Raw genomic sequence first — 25,803 nt, 5'->3', positions numbered from 1 at the left:
GCAGGCTAGCAGAACAAGGTCATTAGGACTGCCTTCTAAAACAGGTCTTTCGATGCTTATCAATGTCTTTACAGGAGGCAACAACTACTCAGACCTCCCTTAGACATACCCAACCTAAACCTGGGACTTCATGCCTTGGATGCCGGCCCCCCAATAAGAAAAGAAAATCCCCTTACAAGTACTCAGACACATATAACATAAAAACACGGTACTCGTAAAGGAGAGATATCACCTGGATAGGGCCACGAGAAGCTTCCACACAACAAAGGCTCCTTCCAAGCTCTTCTTCGAACCTATCTAGCACAATACTAAAACAAGAAACTATTAACCGCACCTGTACTAAACAGACAACTGGCTCTCTTGGCCTAACGAGATAAAACATTTCACTACAAAAACTGATCGGCCCTCTTGGCCTAACAAAATAAACCAGAATAGCACCTACACATCCCTCCTTGAAATAGTACAGATATACAATAATATGCTCCTTTCCGAGGAGGAAAAACCAAGACTCACAGCCCTAAACTAAATGCATAAGATTATGACCCATCCCTCCTGCATATATAGCAAGAGGCATACGCATAACATGTTGTCTAATTAACCTATGGGTCCAGGATAACAACGGTAGATTGGTCTCGGCTACTCTTTGCATCACCCATATCAACCATCGTCTGCCATATATTGCATGCTCTAATAACATTCCCCATAAGCGACTGGGTCCTGTCTCATTATTAATAGCAATATCCAAACTAGGACCACAGTTGAAGAAAAGGTCTTCTTCATAAGCAAGATTTGCTACTGAATCCGCAAACTGATTCCAATAACGTGGAATCAGCTGAAAAGACACTCTCTCAAACTCCTCAAGTAGGGTCATCGTATTTCGATGATACTTTATACTCCGCCATATTGTTAGTGAATCCTACCCCGAGATAAGCAGCTAACTTCATCATAACTCTACGTCGGGGGTCTCGGATTACTACTCCAACACTCCCTTTTCTATTAGGGCCCCTAGATGCTCTGTCAAAATATAATGTGTACATCCATAATGGGTTTACACATCCTGCCATCACGAACTCTGCTATTTGTAATTATGATAGTCAAAATTTAACATGTTTAGAGAATGAACTGACGGCTCCATCCCACCTTCTTCATTGAACTCAACAGGGATACTTGTCAACAGTCGTAAGCAATGATGGCAGAAGACTCTGATCTCTCACACAAAGGTTCCATCTTCTTGCTCAATCACTTTGTATCCTTTGCTCCACCAGATGAGTTTCCCCTGATGGTATCTCTGCTCTAGATATGGGTGCTCCAAATAAGGAATTAACCACCCCATCAACCAGCTTTAAGCTCTTTTACAGGTCTCAAATCAGCCCCAGCATGGACCTGCAATGCATTTTTTTGTATTAGCATACTTAGAAATAATAAGTTTTAATCTTATTAAGATTAACCTTATTTTTAAATTCCACTCCCTTTAGATCAGCTAGTAGAGCCGTAGACCTATTTTTTCCTATCCTAACAATCTTGTTGGGGCCATCCCATCTAGGTTCCAGCTTCCCTGGAAATAGCTCCCTACGTGCATCATAATACAAAACTAATTGCCCTTTTTTAAAGGTATACTTCTTTGCTTTAAGGTCGTGCAACTGCTTCATCCGACGTTTGGCTACCTCCTGGTGTAATAAGCTCTGCAACTTCAATTCATCCAGGTGGGCTATGGTTGTGAAACGTTCAAAGAGTGAATCCTCATCTCCCAAAGAGTGGTTAATTGCAAACCGTATGGTTTGCAACTCGATTTCAAGGGGTAACACACACTCTTCCCCATAAACTAATTTAAATGGAGTATGGCCGGTGGCTCGCTTGAACGTTGTATTATACGCCCATACTGCCACATACAACTTCCTGTCCCAGTCTCGTTTCTTCTCAGAGACTATTTTAGACAAGATACCCACAAACTGCTTATTAGTAATTTCGACTTGCCTGTTTTCTTGCGGATTATAGGGGGTCATTTTATTGTGCTTGATTTGCCAAGCTTCAGTCAAAGCTTTTGATCACTTTATTCAAAAAGTGGGTTCCACGGTCCGACACTAGTTCCTTCGGTGGACCGAAACGGTAGATAATCTACTCTAAAAGAAAACTTGCAGTCTCTTTTGCATTGTCCTGCCTCGTCGCCCGTGCTTTTGACCATTTTGTAAAATAATCAGTTGCTACTATAATGTACCTCTTCTGAGTAGTAGACGACGGGGTGATAGGACCCACAAAGTCAATGCCCCACTTCTCAAATGGAAGGATAGCCATGATAGGTGTAAGTGGGCGTTTCCTATTCCCTCTGATGTCATGTCTTTGACAGGTATCACATCTCTTAACATACTCAAAGGAATCTTGGAAGATGGACGGCCACCAATATACAACTCTTAAAGCTTTCTGTGCCGTCAACCGTCCAGCGAAGTGCCCTCCACATGCAGAGTCATGACACTCTTCTAAGATGAAAGGAACCTCGTCAGGCATCACACATCGACGGTAGATATCATCAATACCCTGTTGATATAGTGTTCCTGTGATCAAGGAAAACTTCAAAGCCTGTTGCCTGATTTTCCTCTTTTCTGATTTTGATAAACCAGCTCCAGTCTCTCCTGTTGATAGATAATGAGTAATAGCAGCATACCAAGATGGAATAGAAGCTGTATCAATTTTAAACATTTCTTCAATATCACTTCCTTCAGCCAAAGTCTCTTTCGGCTCCCTGAAATCCACAAGGCATTCCACAATACCCTGCAACCTCGGTGGCTTACTCTTATTCTCATAATTGAACTCTTGCAAAAGTGATTACCCACTTTGCCAGATGACCAGGCGGTTGCCGTTTGTTCATAAGCAATCTAAACTCTTCCGCCTTCATATAGAAAACTACCTTCTCATAGAGGATGTAGTGCTTGAATTTTTTAGTTGCAAAGACCATCGCGAGACACAACTTCTCCATATAGGTGTAGTTAATTTTTGATATGCCCAATTTTTGACTAGCAAAAGCTATCGGATGATACCACTTTTCCTCCCAGATTTGGGCTAAACAACTGCTGATACTATGCATGGTGGCTCTACTGAAAATATAAAATATCTCGCCTCTTTTGGGTACTTTTAAAACTGGTGCTTTTACTAGCTCCCGTTTCACATCCTCGAAAGCTACCTTGCAAGGATCGCTCCATTCAAATAGACAACTAAAGGATAATAAGTTCATTAATGGCAACGTCCTTTCTGCCAAGGCATTTATAAACCACCGATAGTACCCTATCGATGACAGAAAGCTATGAACCTCTTTCAAAGTGCGTGGTGGACTCATGGAGACTATAACCTTGATCTTTTCAGGGTCAGTTGCGATTCCTACTGAGCTGACCACATGGCCTAGCAATAGCCCATAAGGCACTCCAAAGACACACTTCCGTAGGTTAAGAGCGATACAAAATTGTCTGCAGCGCTCAAAGCATTTTCTTAAAATAATCAACATCCTTTCCCTTACAGTGGCTATCCCCAGGTCATCAATAAATACTTTCAACTCATCTGGGGAGATGTGACCAAAGGTTTTGTCTGCTGTTCGTTGCCACGATCTAGGTGCATTGCACAAACCAAAGGCCATCACATGGTATGCAAAAGTACAAAAAACAGTAATGAAAGTTGTTTTCAACTTATCCTCTTCTGTAATTGCCATATGGTTGTATCCTGCAAAGCAATCCATAAACGAATATATTTCCCTACCCGCTAATTGATCCAAAATCTGGTCAATAAATGGCAACGGGTAGTAATCCTTAACCGTCTGCTTATTCAGCTCCCTAAAATCTACACATAGTCAGATCTGGTTATTTTTCTTCTTCCTAATGACAACTGGTGAACACCATTCTGTGTGATGTACAGGGAAGATTAAACCAGCTTTCTGTAACTTCTGTAACTCCTCAAACAACCCATCCCTCAATTCAAAAGGCATACGCCTTACTTTCTGATGCACAGGACGACTGCCTTCTTTTACAGGAAGCAACAGAAACTTGCATCTTGGTGGCAAATTGTTTGGGAACAAACTGAAGGGTAGAAACAAAGAGAATGACCGTCCATGGAAGATGCATTCATTTGAGAAGTTTCCAGGCATCATCAAGTGGGAGATCGTGAAGAAGCTTCAAGATTTGTGCTCTGTGGAGGTTCACAAAAACAAGAAGGAAAATAGTTGGAATTTGTTCGTGGATGCTCAACAGCAAGATATGTGGGATGCTTGGTGCACTGACAACCTCCTGTTTTTTCAATTAGCAACCCACTGGAAGTTGGTAGACAGAGTGTTTTTCAAAACATACACTATTGAAACCCTCAGAAGCTGGTATTATTATGATGATGGCATAACAACGATCCTAAGAAGAATGAGTTTTGATACTCTAAGAACAGAATATCTCCCCCTCTGTAGTGGTTTGAAAGCCGAATTTAGAGATGTTGAAAAGAAGGAAATAGAAGAGATGTTGGCCAGATAATCCTTCAGAGATTGAAGCCCTCTCTGATTCTATTTTGTTGAGTACAGACTAATTGGTTGGAGCTAACCCCCTGATGATTGACGCAATCAAGAGGCAAGCGCTAGAACGAGTCCAGAGATATGTAAGAAGAGAGAAGGCAAGAATCAAGGCCGAGAATGAGCTTGCAACAAAAGCCTCTTTTGACGCCCTAAAAGCACTCTTTATAGAAGTCCCCATGGTGACTCAAGGTCCCCTTTCTAGTCTGATTCGTCGTGGAAATATTGATGACAAGCCAGCAAATGTAGTCCCATTGTCAATCTTTAACGGAGAGTACAATGAAGACCCCGATCTTCATGTAGCAAAGTTTATGGTAGCATGTGTGGCTAATAATGCCAGAACCCTTGAGCATTGGTAAACAATATTTCCCGCCACTTTCAAGGGTGGCGCGGTGTTTCAATGGTATGAGAGACAAGCAGCAGGAACTTTTGGCACATGGGAGTGGCCTTTTTCTCACTAAATTCAGGCATGAAGGTTTTGAAGAGCAGATGTGAGAGGAGTTCATGAACCTAAGTTAGTCCTCCGGAGAAAGAGTAGAAGCTTATGTCTCGTGAATGGAATCCATCCTGAAGAGATGGACTAACCATCATTTGGACGAAGGTATCTAGAAAGGAGTGTTCCTTAGAGGCCTACAACCAGAAGTTTGCAAGTTTGTGGAATTGAGAAGACTAGTCAATTAGCAAACTGCAATGGAAGGTGCAAGATTGTATAATGAAGTCGAAGCAAGGCTGTCAATGACTCTAGGAAGAGGAGTCTTACCTCCTCCCATGCCAAGAATGGTATACCCACCAAATGCAGTCCCAGGGACAGTTCCCTACCCCTATCCCCAGATGCAAATAGTGCCGCTGTGTAGTGCACCTAATCCACTGTGGTTGCCACACATGACAGTGCCTCAAATGATGGTTTAACGACAACAACAGTGGACTCAAACAATTCCTCCAATGGTGACTCAACAACATTGGAACCCTACTAACTGGAATCAACAACCCCAAGTAGGAGCTCTAAATCAGAACCAGAACAAATGACCCTCTGGATCAACCCAACCAGTGTATGCAGCAATTACAGAAGCTTCCCAAAACCCTACTACAAGTACTCTAGGAGGTAAAAATATGAAGGACTACTTATCCAACTTAGTCACAAGTATAAAAAAAGAGCTTATGGATGTGATTACAGAGCAGCTACAGATATTGAAGGTGAATACCGCTAATATATCTACTCATGCGAAAGCTGGGAGAGATGTGATGCCTTCTAATACATGGTGTGGAAAGTGCCATCAAGTGGGACATTTAGCCACCGAATGTATCCGAAAACCAACCATTCCTGGAGCCTTATGTTCTTACTTTTTGAGGAAAAACCATACAAAGGATATTTGCTCCCTGAAAGAGATGCATGAACGAAGACAAAAAGATGAAAACGCAAGATTCAACTTGCTAGAATCCAAAATGACAATGCAAGACATTGGACCAAAGCCTATGGAGTTTGGTCCTAATTTTGGTCCAAGGATGTTTCCCTCTCAAAGTTACAAAGGACGACAGTCTGGCGGTGGTCAGAGATTGGAGATGGAATGTTACAAATGTGGAGAAAAGGGTCATGTCTCACTGAATTTTCCGAACCCTAAAAGATCTATGGATTACAAGCCCTTGTGCAGCCGATGCAAAGGAGAAGGCCACACTCCAAAGGAGTGTCCAAGTCCACCCCCTCTCAAGGCCAATGCCACAGATAGCCAACAAAAGACACAAGAGCCTACCTCCAATTTGATAGAGTTGGAAGTTGCCGCTATCATGTGCGCCAAGAAGAAGGAACTAGTTGTCCAGAAAGAGAACAACTCCCCTACCAAGACTGTGAAGTTCAACCTGCCAATAGAGGGACAGAGTAGTACAGGATAGAACAATGTAGTACAGAGCACTACAGTGCCACAGAGAGTTACAGAGACAATCCTAGAAACAGGACCAGAGGTCCAAGAGATAGACGATACAAAACACCTCCAGAAACAGAGGAAGTGCCGATGCTGCCATTACTAGAAGAAAAAGGAAAGATGAAAATGGGTGTAGCCCCATCCCCCAGCAGGCTGGAGAAGCCCATGGATCCTATCAAAGAATATGACTTGGTAAAAGACCTAGACACTTTTAAACCAAAATTAACGTTTCGAGCTTGCTAATGCTATCTCTTAGCTGCCAAAAGAAATTCAAAAGCATCTTGACTCGAAGACGTGGATTAAGAATTGCTCCTTCAACACCAACCAAGACTAATAAGGCCCCAAAGCCTGTAAAGGAAGTAGATGTGGCTAACGCCTTCCTAGATCTTGGAACCCCAGATATTAGTGTATGGATAGAAGGATGCTTTATTTCAGATGCATTGATTGATGGAGGCTCATCAGTAAACATAATGATGGATGTGACAATGAAGGACCTAGGCCTACAAGGAATTCAACCTACACAGTGGCTTATCAGATTAGTAGACCAAAGCAGAATTAAACTATTGGGCATCCTCCTATATGTAAAAACAACCCTTACAGGAAGAGACTATTGGCTAAACTATCTGGTGGTCAAACCAAATTCTTATGGGACTTCATACCCTCTGCTGTTGGGAAGGCCTTGGCAAGAGCCAAGATGGACCGGTTCAAAGAAACCCTAACCCTCGGTAGAGGACCCCATAAAGTGGTGTTGAAATTGTATGGATCGCAAAAAGGCAATGGATCCACATCTATTGAAGTCATAACAGACTCCTCCAACGAAGTAACAGATGGTACATCAAGAGACAAAGAGGCTGTTAAATAGATCTTTCCCAAGAAAACAGAGGCACAATCCCTAACAGTGGACACTGTAAGCCAACTACCAAAGGAAGCCAAGTCTTTGTCCATGGGAGAATACCTCTTGCCTCAACCCGAATTGACTTCTAAAATCACCTCTGATAGCGAAATAAAAGCATGGATGTACTATTCTCCCTGTTACATGTGGCAGTTGCAGAGTTAAAAGCAGAGACAGAGCCAGAGATAGAAGCAGAAGCAGAAGCAGAAGCAGATGCAGAGGCAGAAGATCTCTCCTACAGAGCCTCTACAGAAGCAGAGATAGAGCCTCAAGAGGAAGAGGATGAAAATGACGAGGAAGAAAACGAAGTAGGTTATGAAAGTGCAGATGAAGAATTTTCTCTGATAGCGGACAATCTTGTTCATGTCCCTACAGAGACCTCAAAGGCCGAAGATCTTGGGTGTTGGATGGAATGACCATGGTTCCATTTGGGTTGACAAATGGACCACAAAGTATGTAGAATCTGCATAAGCAATGGATCAAAGATATAAAAATTAAGTGCACCAGTGGCTTCTGTCGCTGTGACCATTCATTTTGAAGAAAAGATGATGATGATGTCCCTTGTCAACAGAAGCCAGAGCCATCAGAGCCATGGTTTCTAGAAGGTCCGTGCTATGTGACATTCCTAGACGCATCCTTTGAAGATGAATCCCTAAGTCCAAAAGAAATCACCACTCATACAGAAACAAGCAAAGCTCTGATATCCTTCCAACAATCTCAACAGACAAATGAGTCATCTGTTTAGAAGGAGGACATTGGTTTTAGTGGAACATCAAACAATGACACTACTCTCTTGAAAGACTCAGACCTCTATCCAGAAGCAATCCGTGGGACATTTATCCGTGAAGTGGAAGGTGAAAGGCAAATGACGTTCTTGGATACTGACAGTACTGAACGTCACCTGAAAGTGAGTCTCAATCTTCCAGAAGAAGAACTAGTGGTCCTGCGAGATCTACTAAAGGAGAACTTAGACATGTTTTCTTGGTCGTACAAAGATCTAAAGGGGATTGATCCCACAAGTTGCCAACATCACATTGACCTAGAGCTTGATGCTAAACCAGTGAGGCAAAGAAAAAGGCGTATGAATCCTAATTATTGTGCTCTACTGAAGGTTGAATTATTGAAGCTTCTTGAATCCGAGTTCATTTATCCCATGGCTAACAGTGAATGGGTTTCGCCTATTGTGGTTGTACCCAAGAAGAACGGGAAACTTTGAATATGTGTGGACTTTCATAAGCTGAACTCAAAGACAAAGAAGGATCATTTCCCTATCCCTTTCACAGACTAACTGTTAGACACAGTGGCAAGCCATGAGCTCTATTCCCTCTTGGATGGATTCAACGGATATAACCAAGTCCAAATCGTAGAAGAGGACCAATCCAAAACAACCTTCACCATAGAATGAGGGACCTATGCCTATAGAGTGATATCATTTAGGCTCTATAATGCTCCTGCCACCTTCCAACGAGTAATGATGGCTACCTTCCAGAATCATATGCATGATTTCATTGAGGTGTATCTTGATGACTTCTGTGTCTATAGCTTAATACATGAGCATTGGGGACACGTAGAGAAATGTTTTGACAGATACCGAGAGTATGGGATTTCTCTCAACCCCGACAAATGTGTCTTTGGTGTCTCATCAGGAGTTCTTTTGGGCCATATTGTCTCTGTGCAAGGGATTACAACAGACCCGGCGAAGATTGAGAAGATTGCTGCCTTGATAGCATCAACAAACCTCAAGCAACTGAGAGGATTTCTTGGGCATGTGGGTTACTACAGAAGATTTATTGCACATTTTTCCACCAAGGCAGCCCCTCTACACAAGCTCCTAAGGAAAGATGTGGATTTTCTTTGGATTGATGACTGCAAAGAAGCCTTTAATACCCTAAAACAATGCCTTATCCAAGCACCTATTTTGTAGCCTCCTGACTGGACGAAGGAGTTCCATGTGCACACAGATGCATTAATTGAAGGGCTAGATGTTGTCCTATGTCAAAAGGGCCCCTATAAATTAGATCAACCAATATATTATGCAAGCCGAAAGGTCACTGATAGAGAGTGGAACTACATAGTGATAGAGCTTGAGTGCTTAGCAATGGTGTTTACACTGGAGAAGTTTTGACACTATCTATTATCCACACATTTCAAGTTCTATGTGGATCATGAAACCATGTCCTTCTTGATGAACAAACAAGATGTTAAAGGACGACTAATGAGATGGTTGCTCCTATTCTAAGAGTTTGATTTTGAAGTGGTCACTAAGTGTGACCATTCCCATGTCCTAGTCGATCATCTGTCACGGATCCCTCAAACTACAGAAGAAGAACAGGATGATCTAGACCTTCCTGATGCTTCCTTGTTTCTAGTTAAAACAGCTACTCCATGGTATGCAGACATAACCAACCTCCTGGCAACTCAAGAGTACCCTCATGGCATCTCTAGTTAGGAAAGGAAGAAGCTTATGTTAGAATCAGCCCCCTACACCTTGTTAGGCAGCCCATTGTACAAGAAGGGCAAAGATGAAGTACTGAGAAGATGTGTTGCAGGAGATGAGATTGGGATTGTTCTGAAAGCTTGCCATGATGAGCATGTGGAGGCCATTTTGTAGGAGAAGCCACAGCCATGAAGGCTCTGCTCGTAGAATACTAATGCCCGACCTCCACAAGGATGCATATGACTACTGCAAGAGATGTGATGCTTGTCAGTGAATGGAGAAACCCATCAAAACAAGTGCCATGCCACTGCAACCTATTCTTCCCCTAAATCCGTTCGAGAAGTGGAGAATTGATTTCGTGGGTCCCATTGATCCACCCACTAGACGGAAGCAGAATAGATACATCTTAGTATGTACGGATTATATCACAAAGTGATGTGAAGCTAAAGCTCTGAAGCGGGATGATGGTAACATCGTAGCCCTGTTCATGTATGAGAATATTATCACCCGTTTTGGCAATCCCCTCGAGTTGGTAAGTGACAGAGGTACTCATTTCCTTAACAAGATCATGGAAGAGTTGATGGAACTGTATAATATTCGCCATCGCAAGTCCACTCCATATTACCCCGGAGCCAATGGCCAAGTTGAAGTCACCAATTGCATCCTCTGCTCGATCCTGACAAGGACGATTGCCGCACATCGTCGTGATTGGGATGATTGACTTACAAAGGCCCTTTGGGCATATAGAACCTCCCATAAGGCTGCTACAGGACAAACTCCTTTTCAACTAGTATATGGTATCGAAGCCGTCTTCCATGTTGAACTGGAATTTTCCTCTTTGCGAGTGGCAATTAAAGAATGCTTGGGAGATGATGAGTCACTGCAATGCTGCCTCCTGCACTTGGAATGTTTAGATGAGACCCGAACGATGGCTCTACAGTGCATGGAAACCACTCAAGCGTGACGCAAGGCCTATCATGATAGCTTCATCAAGCACAAGGAGTCCAAAGAAGGTGATCTTGTCATGGCCTATGATTCGAGATTTGGCAAGCTTCAACAACGGTGGATGGGCCTGTACAAGGTACTTGTTGTCGATCCTAATGGCTCTGTTCAGGTGTAGATTGTTGATGCCTCTGATGATCCTTTTCTGATAAATGGCTATCGCCTGAAGAAGTACTTACCTCCCTAGGGATCTTGACAATCAGAGTCGACCCACCCTTTCCCTTTTAGGCGTCGAACTATCCTTCTCTTCGTGCTCCTGATAGCCCTTATGATCTTCCTCATGAGGCGATGTCATTCTGCTAGCCCCTCACAGATACCTCTCAACCCTACCTTGTTCTCTTCTCGTCTAATCCAGCAACGGTGGCGAGATTGGTCTTGACACATGGTATTTCTACCATTCTCTTTATTAACGAAAAAAAACAAAAAGAAAAGAAAAAAACAAACAAACTATTATGGGAGAAAAGGAAGCAATTCCCTATCATAGCAGGCCTCGTTCCAAGAAAATGTGAAAATACCCTTGGGCGGGAAGTTGACTGTGGAAAAGGTGGTAAGAACCCGTAGTTCAGGATAGTTGATTCATCAGCAAAACCTTTCTAGAAGCAATTTGAAGCCACCTCCCTTGTTTGGTGCGCAGTCTCTGTAATATCAGTCCGTCTGCCCTCCTTTTAACAGGCGACCTCTCATACAAATCATTGAAGTACCAGACGTGTCAGCTGCCTCCCTAGGTATGCAATATCTTCAACACTCTAGTGACCACAATAGTTGATGTGATCTTCATTACCAACCCCTTGAGTGATTTGAGCTTTCATCCTAACAGGATGGGAATGTGAGTATGGGCTACCCTCTGTATCTATCAAAAGAGTGTGAGACAGAGGGTGGGGTGAGTGACCAGTCTTTCCCTTCAAATCAAATGAGAGGCGAGATGTGTGAATGGAGTGTTGCACGCACGGGTTGGGCCTCTCAATGCACAATGCATGATCTGTTCATGTGCATTGCACCATAAGGCTCCATGGCCTTCCTTCTTGCACTATATGCCGGCATAGGGCGGGATGCACAGTTGCACCATCAAATGCGCACAAGGCATACAACCTCTGCACAAGTGACAATGAGGATTACATCAATGGGTTTCAGGAATGGGTTGCCCTCTTGTATCTATCAACAGAGTGTGAGACAGAGGGTGGGCTAAGTGTGACTGGTGTTTCTCCTTAATAAATTTTGAGAGGTGAGATTAAGGGACGTTACGACCATTGGAGTTCGGTACATTTCCGTTTCCCTATGCACACACAGAATAGGTCTCTGCTATCCGCACATGACACGTCACCATGTTCTGTGCACTGCATTACAAGGCTTCCTGGCTTTCCTTCTTGCACCTATGCCAGACGACGGATTGGATGCACTGATGCACCATCAACTATGCACCCTGGCATACTCCCTTTGCACCATTCCCTTGTCGATTCCTAAACCGGGTGTGAGATCTGGGTTTCCATCAATATTCACTTGCGTGCTGTAAGTTATGGGGCGAGTGATTGTTCTCTCATCCCATCTGAGTGCCCATGAGTTGAGTGACTATTCTTCGTCCACGACACCTACCCTGATGGGCTTTATCAACCAGCTACCTCCTTGGGTGCTGCTGCATGGTCCCTGCCATGCTGGCTAAACGCTGGAGCGAGCTGTAGTACCTCCTACAGCCGACTCCAACCCTTCTGTAGCAGTGGCGGTTCCTTCAACCATACACGAATCGGGCCAAGTTTTTCTAACCCTATCCTTATGATTGCAAGTGTATGTTATGTGTTAAGTGTGGGGATGTTAGAGTCCAGTCGATTGATGAGTCCTGGGCTGTGTTCCTATATCTAACCCTGTGCGTTAAGGTTTTAAGTGTAGGGATGCGTCCCTGCACGTCTATGATGCATATCCCCTACATATGCCTCACTTTAATCCTGCATGTATGCTATGATCTGATTTTATCCTGATGGGGTCCCTTCCCCACTCACCCGCCCATGTTCAACCCACCCTTGGGACCGTTCCTTCTCTTTTTCCCTTTATCCCTTGTTGTGACATATTTCCATGTGAACGCATCCTACGTTCACCGAAACCCACATCCAACCTTATAGCCCTGTTTTTCCCTTTGAATTGACCATTTTTCCTTTTACCAACCCCTGTTTCGACCAACGGTTCTTGAGTTATTAATTTTTGAAGCATTTACCGTAAATTGAATGGTTTTCCATGTGACTGCACCTTTATTGCTTCTGAAAGCAATCTGACGTGACAGCCCTGACCTCCATCTTCCCCATGACATTTTTTCTTTTTGCTCCTTGTCCTTCCGATGCACGGTTCATCCGATCTTAATTTTTGCATGTTTTTAGGCCATTTTCGTGCATATTTTTCATATTTTTCCATGTAAACATGCCATATTTTCACCAGAATTCCAGTTTTCTTTGACCGCTGTGTCTCCCAATCTTTCTCCACCTATTTTCTTTTTTCTCCCCCTATTCTGCCTGTCGGATTTTTAGTTATTAATATTTTATGTGTTTTCGAGTGTCTTTTTTGTATTTTTTGCATGTGAACCCCTCCTCCTTCCCCCGAAACTACGTGTTGATGTGACAGTCCTGTGAATCCCCTTCCCGCGGCCATTTTTCATTTTTACTGCCCTTCGTTTCACTGCTCGATTCTTTTCGTATTAATTTTTAAGCCCATTTTCAGGTTCTTTTTTGGGTTTTTTCCATGTGAACGCATTCTCTCTGGGTCAAAACCGTGCTTTGACATGATAGGATTATCTGACACGTTATTTTGCACATTTTTCTTTTTTCCACCCTGCGTTCTGACTAGCGGATTTTTCCATATTCATCCCCGTATGTATTTTTGGAGCCGTTTTTCATGTTTTTCCCATGTGAACACTCTGATTTCGCCCGGCACCCTTGTCGCATTTTTCTGTCATCTTCCCCTCGTCTACTGGAACATTTTTTATTTTTATAGTCTTTTGATCTGGTGTACGGTTTGGGTTTTATTAATTTTTCTTCCTCTCGACGTGTGGCCGCGTCTCTCGTGTCGTGCGTGAATGCACATGTTTTCGATTTTAGGCGCCTCGGGATGCCACGTGACGTCTGTGCCTCGCGTGTCGCCGTCCCAGCCCCGTCTGCTCCCGCCGACGAAAATTGTTTTTTACTCCCGCCTCGCCCGGGGGTGAGCTCACATTTTCATGGATTTATTTAAAAACAAAAAAAAACCCCTACACAAAAAACAAAAAAAAAAACAAAACAAAACAAAAACACACAAAAAAAAACAAAAAACCAAAAACACATCAACAACCAACAAAAAAAAAAAACACAACACAAATTAAAAAAAAACAAAACACACACACAAACCCAAAATTTTAAACAAAAAACAAACAAACAAACAAACAAAAAAACAAAAAACAAAACAAAAACAAACCACACATACAAAAAAAAACCCGAAAAAAAACACAAAACAACAAAAAACAAAAATACAAAAAACCAACAAAATAACAAACTTAAAAAAACTTTTTAAAAAACCAACCAATCCACAACAAAAAAAACAAAAATAAAAAACAAACAACAAAAAAGAGAACCTTTTAAACCAAAAACAAAAAAAAAACACCTCACGGAAAAAAAACAAAGAAGACAAAAAAAAAAACAAACCACTTACCAACCGTCCTCGTGCGGGTCCTTGTCCCCTCCTCCACGTTTGCATGCGTCTCCTCCCTCGCGCCCCGACCTCCATCCCGCCTCGTCGCACCTTCCCTCCCCTCCTTCACGCTCGCCTCGCCTTCCCCTCCCTCTTGGGCCCGGCCTCACCGCACCCTCCCTTCCCTCCTTTACGCCTCGCCTGCCGTCCCTCTTGGGCCTCGCCTCGCCGCACCCTCCCTCCCCTCCTTCACGCCTACTGGGCCCTGCCTTGGGCACCACCCCCCCACCCCCCATTTACCCCACCCCCACATTTAACCCCCCCTTCCCTAAATTTACCCCAACCCCCACTACAACGTGTTCACGTGCTCGCGTGTTTGTGTGTGTGGGTGTTCGAGTGGCGTCACGTGGGAGAACCTCTCGTGTTTGTGTACCTGGTTCGTGCGCGAGTCTGTGGGAAATTTTCCAGTGAGTGTTCACGTGTGAGGACACGTGTCTGGCCTTGTCCGTGCGGTGGTGCATGCTCAGTTGTTTCCATGGAGTTGTTCACACGCAGCCCGAGTACCTATTTTCAATTCCAAAACCCAATTAAAAACCCGAGAAAACACCTAAAAATTTAAAAATTTCTTTTAAAATATAAAAATTTCAATTAAAAAATAGAAAAATAGCTGAAAAATCCTTTACCAAATTGGAATTTTTTGATTTATTTTCTTGGTTAAAAATGCAAAAAATAAATTGTAAATAAATTACAAATATTGAAAATCTTTCAAAATCCATTAAAAATTGAACAAAATTCATTACAAAATTAATAAAAATAAGAAATAATTTTTTAAAAAAAATTCCACCAACTCATTGGAATATTTCTAGAATATTCCATATGTAAAAAATGCTTTGCCAAATTGTCCAACTTTTATTTTAAGGTAAAAATGCTAAATTCAATACTTAAATTCATGGAAAAATCATTTTCAATTTCGAAAATAAGTTGAAAAATACTAGATAAATATAGAAACATTGTTGAAATTTGATGGTCTAGTTTTTATTCATGGTGGACTGCTGAAATCTCACCATCAAAATTTACAATATATTAATGTGTCTCATTTATTCCATTTTGATCATATTTTTAAGAAAAAACAAGAAACAAACAAATTAAAAAAATTAAAAATAAATAATAACTTAAGAACACAATTAACAAAAACAAAAACAAAACAAATTGCGTACACCAAACAAATGTACTTCCATTAACCTTGCCTTGACGTGCCACATCATTTTCAGTTTGTGGTTTTTTCCTTTTTGGACTGCTGACTTACAACTTGGGATGGAGACATGCACATTCCATTTCATTGCATACACACATACCCACTTCTAGTTTTTTTTTTTCCTTCCTATTTTTTATTTTTCACTATCCCAAAATTCATGATTAATTCTTAAAACGAATCCTAAACACTAGCATGGCATGCACGCTCGTGCCAAATACACCTTTTTCTAATAAATTAAAATCAACCCGCTATTCACTTTGCATGTGCTACGTGCGCTTCAAAGGCACCTTAATCTTCAATAAAAATGAACCAGCCGTCACAAAACTACACGTGCTGAAAAAGAAGAGCACTTCAGACACATCAAATTTTTAATCAATGAATATGCATTTAGATACCTGAGTCTGGGTATTGAAGTCTGCGATTTGTTAAAAGCACCATTTCACATTAATAAATTGTAACTAACAATTTAAAAATAAACTGTTGTTTTCTTATTAAGATTTATAACCTAATAAAATTTCAACCATTGTTAATAATTTATTAAAACGAACCCTTCACTAAAATCATTCCCCTCACTGCACTTTTTTCCCATTTCAATAAATATGCTTCGTTGGATGGGCATGTGCAATCTTTTGAGCTGTCATTACTTATAAAAGTTCTGGTTATGTCCTGAGAAGGTTATTGAGGTATTATGATTTGATTGTGTGATACGATTATGAGTGTGGTCTGAGTTTTCTTTTCTGCTTGATACGAGGTCTCAGATGCATGTTTGTTGCATAGCATGAAGCTTTCGGTCACATATGTGTAGGGTTCATGCCAAATTTTTTCTAGGATGTGGATTGTTTGGGGTCGTTAGTTGGTTAGTCACGTGTGTGTGTGTGCTTATTTTGATCAATTTCTTTTTTATAGATATTCTGTTGTTTTGCAGGCATTCACTATGATTGTCTGTGTATGGTGCGTGTATATTCCATCTGAATGGTGCCTCAAGCTCCTCCTCCTGTTCAGTATGTCCCATTGATCAGTAAGGGATTATTCTTCCCTACTGACTTTTGAGCCTATTGCGAAAGCTAGCATTGCATCTTTTGTGGCTGCTTCACTCCCTCTGATTCCAGACGATCTAGCCCTTTGTGATGAGTTTTATCACGTCATATAGTAAGAAATCGGGCTTGGTTCATGGTACTTCCATGGTCATGACACCTAGAGGGTTAGGAAAGGCTTTGTCTCTTCCCTACAAAGGAGAACCCTTCGTCACAGCCAGACAATTATTCTCAAAAGAAGAGATCCTCAAGCTATTACAGAAGCAGACTAAAGGGGTCCTCGATGTCAAGAAGGTGATTAACACTTCAGGCGTGTCTTTCTCAATGATCACTGATCCTCTCTGAAAGCTAGTCTGCCAATTTCTCCAGGACACGTTCATGCCTGCCAAGACACCATCTCACTATTTTTCCAAGTAGCTCTTCACAGCTTCCAAGATGGTTTTAAAAGGGGTTTCCATTGACTGGAGTACTTACCTTCTTACGAAGATGGACCAACATTTTGTGAAGGTGATTAGAGGAAATGTTACCAATGTAACCTATGGTTCATATTTATATGCTTTCTTGACATATTCAGGACTTAAGAACGGTGTTTTACCTCCTCCTCAATCTGATCCAGTCCCTCCCTCTCCACCTTCGGAAGATTCAGAACCCATTGACATAGAGGATATTGATTCCCCTCCTCCATTGGTCATTCAGCGGAAGTGCTTGAAGCAAAGAAAATTCCACCAGTAATTCCTTCAGTGTCAGTTCCTTCTACCTTTGGGAGTGACCTCCCTGCTTACCTCACATGCAACAACTTATTTAGGGCACATCGAGAGGGTTCTTTGGATATATCAGTTCCTTCGCTGAACAACTTAGTGATAGGGGATGCCATTCCTTTCCTTTGTAATGACATCCAGAGTTCTATTGAACTATCAGTGATAGCTTGTGTTCAACAGTTATATGCTTCTTTCTATGAATAATTGATGCAATCCAAAGACCAGATGCATAAGGAAACCATAGAGCTAGCCTTCATTAAAGACACTCTTTCCGATCTATTTAAGCATAGGAGCAACAGACACAAATGATTGAGAACCGGAGAGAAGAAATATCTTCTTTGAAAGCTCAGTTAGCAGAAGCTCAATTAGAGGTCACTAGATTTTCGGAAGAGAAAGAGAAAATGTCCAAAGAAGCTCAAGAGTTTAAGACTCTTCTAGATACAAAACTGTCAGCTTTGCAGAGTGCTCACAATACAATGGAAACCCAAGCTTCCCAGATTAAATATTTGAAGGACCAACTGGTGCAATCACAGTGCAGTCACGGTCCATCCCTCCAAGTCTGAGTGTCCCCATGATTCCTTCTATATCTCAACAGGACTTGGCAATTCTCTAGAGACAGGCGAGGTTATGTCCGTTATTTCAAACTAAAGTGGAAAGATTGCAGTCCAGGATGGATTTATTATGGTCTATATTTGAGCAATTTCAAGAGTATCTTCCTCCCGACCATTCCTTTTTTGTCCACTATTAGCTACAGAAGTTGGCCTTTTATATTAAGCTCTCAATGATGGATCTCCCTCTTCCAAAGGATGGTTAGAGTGGAGCTTGGTCTTTTGATTTGCTAACAGAAATTTTTCGTATGGTCTTTGAAGATTCTATGACGACGGATACCATGTTGCTGTCGTACATGTATCTATGAGGTGATCTGTTAATTTCAGATGATGTAGATATGGCTTGGTATGTAGGGGATGTGGTCTTGCAAGCTGCCTTGTATGTCAACCATTTGGAGTTGAGGATAGATGAAATGTTCCAGTGCTATTCTTCTAAAGTAGCTACTTTCCCTGACACTTTATGGCATTCAATGATTGATTTTGTAGTCCTGAACCAACAACAGAATACAGCCTCTACTCATGTGCAGAACACTAACTAACTAAGGGTGGATCTCTTAGCTTATGTTTCCAAGAACCATCCCTTTGATTCATCCTTCTTTGATGCCTACCATCGACGATCTGTTTTAGGTTCCTATGTTCCTAGCTTATTATATTATCAACAAATGGCCCATCGCTATGATGCTTATTTTTCCCTTTATCAATCCAACTCAGCAGCCATCTTACCTCTCCTTTTCCAACCTCAAGGTTTTCCTCAAATTCCAATCTTTACCTATTGTTCTTTCATTGAAGATCGAGTCTTTTTCCCTTCTCTGCCTTGTCCTTCCCCATCTATCCACATACCTTCTACTTTTCTTCCTTATCAATTAACAGCTTTCCTAACTGATTTGCTTAAATTTTCAGGTAATCCTTCTTTAGCTTATTCCTCATTTTATGATTTTGCCTACCCATCTCTTCAGCCTTTTTTACTTATTCCTCTTCCATCTCCTACCACTTCTATTTCTCAATCCCCTTAGTTGGTTAGTGGGTATGAAGGATTTGATCAGCAGATTCCGAGAAGAAGAGGATGGAGCTCAACTGATTCTCTCACGAGACCATAGATTAATTGGCCATTAATTCTAGGAGACTGGACAACTGCTAGTCAAGCGTATCAAAATTATCTCCATTTTTTCTAACAATATTCACAATATCTAGATCCTTCAGTGAGATTGATAGCCCATTTTGCTTGGTACCTAGCATATATGCATAGGCATTCCCATAACAATCAAAAGGCCATTCCAAAGCTTTGTATGAATGTCAATGTGAACATTGATTCTCAATAGTTGGATGTCCTATATTTTCATGCTCTTTGTTTACCTAGCAAATACCTTGTTTTCTTCTTTCAGAATCCTCCAAAATCTTTTGTAGATGAGTCTTTATCCATGGATCGCTTTCGTAATCATCAAGCTTTCAAGAGGGATCATCTTCATTGATACCCTTGAGTGTATCTTCTATGCTTCTTAATGCTATATATTTTTTGGAGGTGCCATTTAGATGGTTATTTTGTGTTTGTGATGTATTAATTTTTATGCGATGAGTTCGTGCTTGTTCGAGAGTTCTCTTTTTGACTACTGATGGTGATGGTGGATGGCAAGCCTATGATGCAAAGCTGAGGAACCTCTTATATCCTTTACAAATTTTTTATGACTTTTTATTTTTATAAGATGTGTTACTGAATAACAATGTTTTCCTTTAGTAGTATTCTTTCCTAGATATAGGTGATAAGTTGGGGTCGTGGTTGGGTGATGATTGAAGATACTAAAGAAGATCGAATTGAGATGTTTACTGAACTTATATTTTTCTTTTCCTTAGGTTGTGAGGACGCTTCCTTTCTAAGTGTGGGGATATGTTGAGAGTGGAAAAAGTCTGAATTTTTGATTGATTTTTGTTGTTTTTGAGGTCTGAATGGTTTATTTTGATGGATTTTGAGTGATATATGGTTGTTTTTGAAGTGTTTGATAGTGTTTTGGATGATATTGATTATGTTTTGGAATCTCATGATGATTCTTAGTGGAAATATGAGGCTTTGTGATGTTCAGATAGGTTCTGTTGAGGTTCTAATTGGTTCTAATACCTTTCGTTTAGCTTCTGTTTTGTTTTGATTTTTTTCTGTATGAAGCATGGATTGATGATTGATGAAGGTTGAAATAGTTTGAAAGCTTATTGAATAGTTTTTGATAGTTTAGAATGGTTTTGGTATGAGTTATAAGGATCTAATGTTCTCTGATGACCTTTTGTAATCCTCTGTAGAGCCTTTGTCTCTACTCTATTCCTGTTCTATTCTGTTTTGTAGATCTTCTGTAAATGTTCTGTAGAATGTATGTGTGACTTTGGGAAAGTTTTCTAAATTTTGGAAAGGATGAATCTAAGTTCAAAAGAGCTAAAACAAATGGAAGAAGCAGCTGCTGAAGAGTGAAGAGAAGACTAAAGTGACAGTGACAGTAGTGAGCTATGAAGAGACACTGTAGTGGCTTTGGTCCCCTTTCATACCTCCCATACCTCTTGGAAGGTGCATCCACGACCTAAGAAGGATTATTATGAGTGATTCTTGAGTATTTTAGTGAGAAGATAATGTACTATTGAGAGAGAGAGAGAGAGAGAGAGAGAGAGAGAGAGAGAGAGAGAGTCAGAAATAGTCAATTCTATCAAAACAATGTATCTTTCTATGAGAGATCAAGAGAGAAAACTATGAAGACATTGAAGATGAATACTATGTGATTGATTTCCATTCAAAGTGTTGTATTCTTTTGTGTTCCTTGTTCTATTGATGGATTCTTTGAAGATGTTGAAGATTATGGTTGATTCTATTAAATCCGTGGGAGATATCTACTATGATGCTATGTGAAGATTTGTTGTTTTCCTTGTTTTGGTCATCAAAAGAATGAAATAAAAGCTTGTTGATGTTACAAGATAGATTTTCTTGCAATAGAATCCCCTTTTCCTTGTGTGTCTCTTGGGGCTCCACCCTCCCTTTTTCTCCACTCAGGTGGCCAGAATGGCCCTCCCACCATGTAGTCTGTGATTCCTGGAGGAGGAGAGATAGTGGGGGGGTTGGAGAGGGCACACATGTCCCCTGCTCCCTGTTATCATCATCGTCTCACCTTCAACGTCATCCTCATTTTCATTGAATCAAGCTCCCCGTTGTCTCATTAACCATCACTACAGTTCCGGTAATCGTCATCTTCTTTTCTTAATATTATGGCTCCCCCTCCTTGTCACGTTGACATGTTGTCATCACGACCGCAGCCCCTCCTCTGTCTCGTCTTCTTTACCTATGCTGACACTCAGTTCAACTCCCCCTCCCTTCGCCAGTGGTGGCGGCGCTAAGAGGGGGGGCGACGTTTAAATTTTTTTAACTTTAGTTTGGTTTAAAAGCGGGGGAGAATCTTACGGTGGAATATTACAATGATCTAGTTTAAACTTTTAGGGAGTACCAAGGCTATCAAATGGAATAATTAATTATATATCTCACGCATCTATATTTAGAGAAATGTTATCACTAAAACATCTCAGCCCTCCCCATGCATTAAGGGGGCTTAAGAGGGGGGTCTAACAAAAGCTATAAGCCTTAGTTTTTTTAAAACAAAGAAAAGAATAAAATGAAAATAAAAAATAGTTGCCACCCATCAACTCAATCCATCCCTACCATTTTCCATCGATCTTGTGATCTTCATTAGCTCCTTCTCCTTGATCTAACAGTCAATGATTAAGCCACTATATTAAGCGCATTGATCCACAAAAATAGGTGATGATAATATACCTCAATAGCATCACTAGGAGAAGGAAAGAGATCATGATGATAGTGAGACTAAGAGAAAGGAGAGGCCATTAGCCTTTACATAAGGCTATATAAACCTTAGTATTAATGCTAAATAAGCTAGACTTTCACCTTGAAATTTTCACATGCCCACACAGAGAGAGAGAGAGAGAGAGAGAGAGAGAGAGAGAGAGAGAGAGAGAGAGAGAGAGAGAGAGAGAGAGAGAGTGTGTGTGTGTGTGTGTGTATTAGGAGTAGAGGGGAAAAGAGAAGGAGAGAGGGAGACACTAGTGGAGAAGAAAAGATACTAAAGAGAGAAGGAGAAGAATCCAAGGGGAGAAGGAGAAGAAGGGGAAGAAGAAGAAAGGAGAAAGAAATGGAGAAGAAGTAATAAAGAAGAAGAAATAGAGATAGGTAGAAGGAGTAGATGTCAAGAACTACATGATGGGGGAACTTGCTTGAGTTGCTGTGCCAAAAACATACCATACACACAAGAGGAAGCTTATTCAAGAATACAAGGAGAGAGATGGAGGCCAAAACGTTTTCTTACTAGTTTTTTATTCTTCATCTACACACAATACAATTGACACAAAGTATAGATAAGATACAACATTAAGGAAAGTGGCCTTTATTAAGTTAAACAGTGCATAACTGACTATACTAATTGATTAGCACTATAACTATGTCAATTGTAGATTGGTATAATAATCAAATATAATAAGTAATAAGTTAGTGGCCATATGAGAATCATAATGACCATTGACATGCTAAGTATGGACATGTGGACCCATCTAACCAGTCCTTCCATCATTAATGCCTGCATATGTTAAAGCTTGCTATCTCAACAATCCCCCTCAAGCTCAATTATATCTTTGTAGCTCTAAGTAAGCTTTGAAAATTTTGAAGCTTCTCTACATCTACTCGATAAAGCAACTGTAGGTTGCTTTTTGGTGCTTCACATAACTGTTGCACTACTAATGAAAAATATGAATCCACTAGTAGGTCTTCTATCAATCATGCTAGCAGCCCAATCTACATCTATGTATCCAAACACATGTATTGGGACCTAAAATGGACCCAACACTAGCTGTATGTCACTAGCCAGGCCTCTACTACACATCCAAACTACCCCACATGGCCTCGCGGCTAGGAGCATCTAAGGGGTATACCATCCTAACCTCTAATGTAAATTTTCTCGTTTGTATGGACTATAATCCAACGGATAACCCTTCCCACACTCCTCCAAGGGAGTTCCTACACATATCAGTGTAATACACCTTGTAAGCGTAGATAAAGAGAGCGCCCCTCGGTTGATTTCAATGGTCCCACTATAGCTCTTCTACACCTCGGGGATTGGCCCTAAGATGAGTCGTTCATACATAGGACACATACAAAACATGCTCCACTCTTTTAATTGATCGATCCAGGGGATGTAATATATTCCTCACTAAGTATTCCCCAAAGGAAACGAACCTCTAACCCTACAGCTTAGGGTATCTCACCTCCTTAACGTAAGTCATTGTTTGGAAGACCAATTGGTGTGCATCGAGGATGATACCATGTTTTATGTGCAATGCAATTGTGTATGATTTATAGTGCTCAAACATTTTTCCATCAACAACCAACATTGTGAAGGTAAACAAACATTTCTTTTCATGCCTTTACTCTAAACAAGATTGTTGCATTGTATCGGGCTAGCAACCGAGCATGCTTGTTCTGCTTGACCCTCTTAACTTTAGAAACAACATGTCCTATATGCCATGCATAAAAAAACATCAAAATTGAGCATATTATCAACCCTTAACACCCCCTTCTCCCTATCGCTTAAGGTTGTGCATTTGCGGTGGTAGGCTTTGAGAGCATTTTTAAATGTATTTTTTCTTCATAAAAGCATAGATACCCACATCTATACTACTTCACACTCTATCATCCCCCACGATTAAAATATCTCATCTCATCCCACCCCATTTTCTCATAGAATCAAACCATGGAAACACACAACAAGAGGAGAGAGGAGATAGAAAGACTAGAATTTGAAATCTTCATTTATTCAGCCATTTTTTGCACAAATTAAAGCGGATGAAGGCATCAAAATTGTTCATATTGCTGCCTCTTGCCTTCCCATGATGCCAACACGTGCCACAATCCATTTTTTACCCAAAAAAATAGAGCACTGAAAAAAAACTATGCCTCCCCCCCAATTCAATTTTTTGAGTTTTTGCCTTTTGATTAAGGCTGAAGACTTAATGACTAAAATATCTATTTCAAACTTCAGGTGATTGTATGCAAGTGGTTTTTTGTCGAATGGGGATCCAAACGAAATTCCATTTGCAAGTGGATTAGATGGGTGGCTTCATATCATCAAAATCTATCAATCTAGCCTTTGTCGCGGCTTTTTGACTCCCGGATCACATAGCTGCTTTAGAATACAAAGCCTTATGAGGATTAAATGGGGGGTCAAATAAACTCCAATCGATGAACCAAGACTTGTATTGCGTTCTTGGCATCGAACTCTATCTAGGAAAAGTCCAACTCATTGATCTGCAACCGTTTCATTTCCCATGAAAATTTAGTCTTTTACACCTCTTGGGCACTTTTTCACTTCAAAAACTAAGGGGTTAAATGGACTCAGATTGACAAACCGAGACTTGCGTTGTGTTCATGGCATCGAACTCTAGCGAGGAAAACTCTAGCTCATTGATCCACAATCGTTTCCTTTTCCATGAAAATTTTGTATTTTATGCCTTTTAAACAAAATTTTGCTTCAAAAAAGGGTCCTAAAATCCCACTCTCATTGGTGACCACAAGACAGGGTGACTCAAATTATAGAACACATAAACTAATCTGCACAAATAATAACCATAAAAAGCATTAAGCTACCACAAAAAAAAAAAACACAACAAAGCATAACAACAGCTCTCACTTGACCCCTTGACAAAATCAAGGCATGAAAATCCTCAAGGGATAGGCCTACCGTATTCTGATAGAAATCTAGATTAACCAACTACTCCAACACAGAGATTGGCTAAAAAGAACCATCAAAGAAGTCATCCTAGATGGTGGCCTATACTACCTACCTAACGTCAACTAGACCACCAAGCGAGGACTCCTATAGCCTGGCCAGTATATATTTTCTCTTGATTATATTTTTCCTTCAAGTTTCTAGACTTGGGCATGTAAAAAGGAGGGAGCTGAGCTTAGTGATCCAATGAGAACAAGGCATCCGCCTTAGGTCTTAACTCAGCACCCAAGAACCTATCAATCCCTCACAAAAGGCGACAATTAAATATTTTCTTTGTGCCCACTTTTGTTTTTTCTCCAACCTTCCTTAGGATTTATTTTCCAACCAGATGTCATCCCTAGTAGGAAGACAAGGTATCAATGTCCCAAGTTTGACTTGTCCCTAGGAACCTACCAAGCCTTTGCAATGTGAAAATCAACTGGACTTGAGATTTGTTTTCTTTCTAGCTTTTCTATTTTAAGGGACCCCTTTTTACACACCTCTATATTTTTATATTTCAAATAAATACAAAATTTTCTCTTCTTTTTATTTTGGCAGACTTCTCTAACTACCTCACACTAGCAGGGACTCCTAGAACAGCTAGCTAGCAAGCTAGTAGAAACATGGTCACTAGGACTACTAAAAACAAAATTTTCAATGCCTAACAATGTCTTTACATGAGGTAGATAACTATTCGAACCTTCCCCAGATATACCTAACCTAAACTTGGGACTTCATGCCTTAATTGCCAATTCCCCACAAAAGATCAATTCTCCCCAAGTACATAAACACATATAGCATAAAAGGAATGTACTCATAAAGGAAGAACATCACTTGGATTTGGCCACAAGAAACTTCTGCATAGCAAGATGCTCCCTCTAGGTTCTGCTAAATCTGTCTAGCATAGCACTAAAACAAAACCCATTAACAGGCC

The 25,803-nt window shown here is 40.9% G+C and overlaps 1 pseudogene; it reads right to left on the bottom strand.

The window, feature by feature from the left end:
- LOC148038866 (uncharacterized) overlaps positions 1 to 14,716 on the bottom strand; it is a 31,290-nt pseudogene extending 16,574 nt beyond the window's left edge.
- Between the last annotated feature and the right edge of the window lie 11,087 nt (positions 14,717 to 25,803).

The sequence above is a fragment of the Lygodium microphyllum genome, chromosome 3 (genome assembly GCF_053477565.2).
Source record: "Lygodium microphyllum isolate KBCC chromosome 3, Lygodium_microphyllum_v1.1.10, whole genome shotgun sequence".
Taxonomy (NCBI): domain Eukaryota; kingdom Viridiplantae; phylum Streptophyta; class Polypodiopsida; order Schizaeales; family Lygodiaceae; genus Lygodium; species Lygodium microphyllum.
The sequence above is the reverse complement of the archived record's forward strand: the minus strand, read 5'-3'. Positions and strand labels throughout refer to the sequence as shown.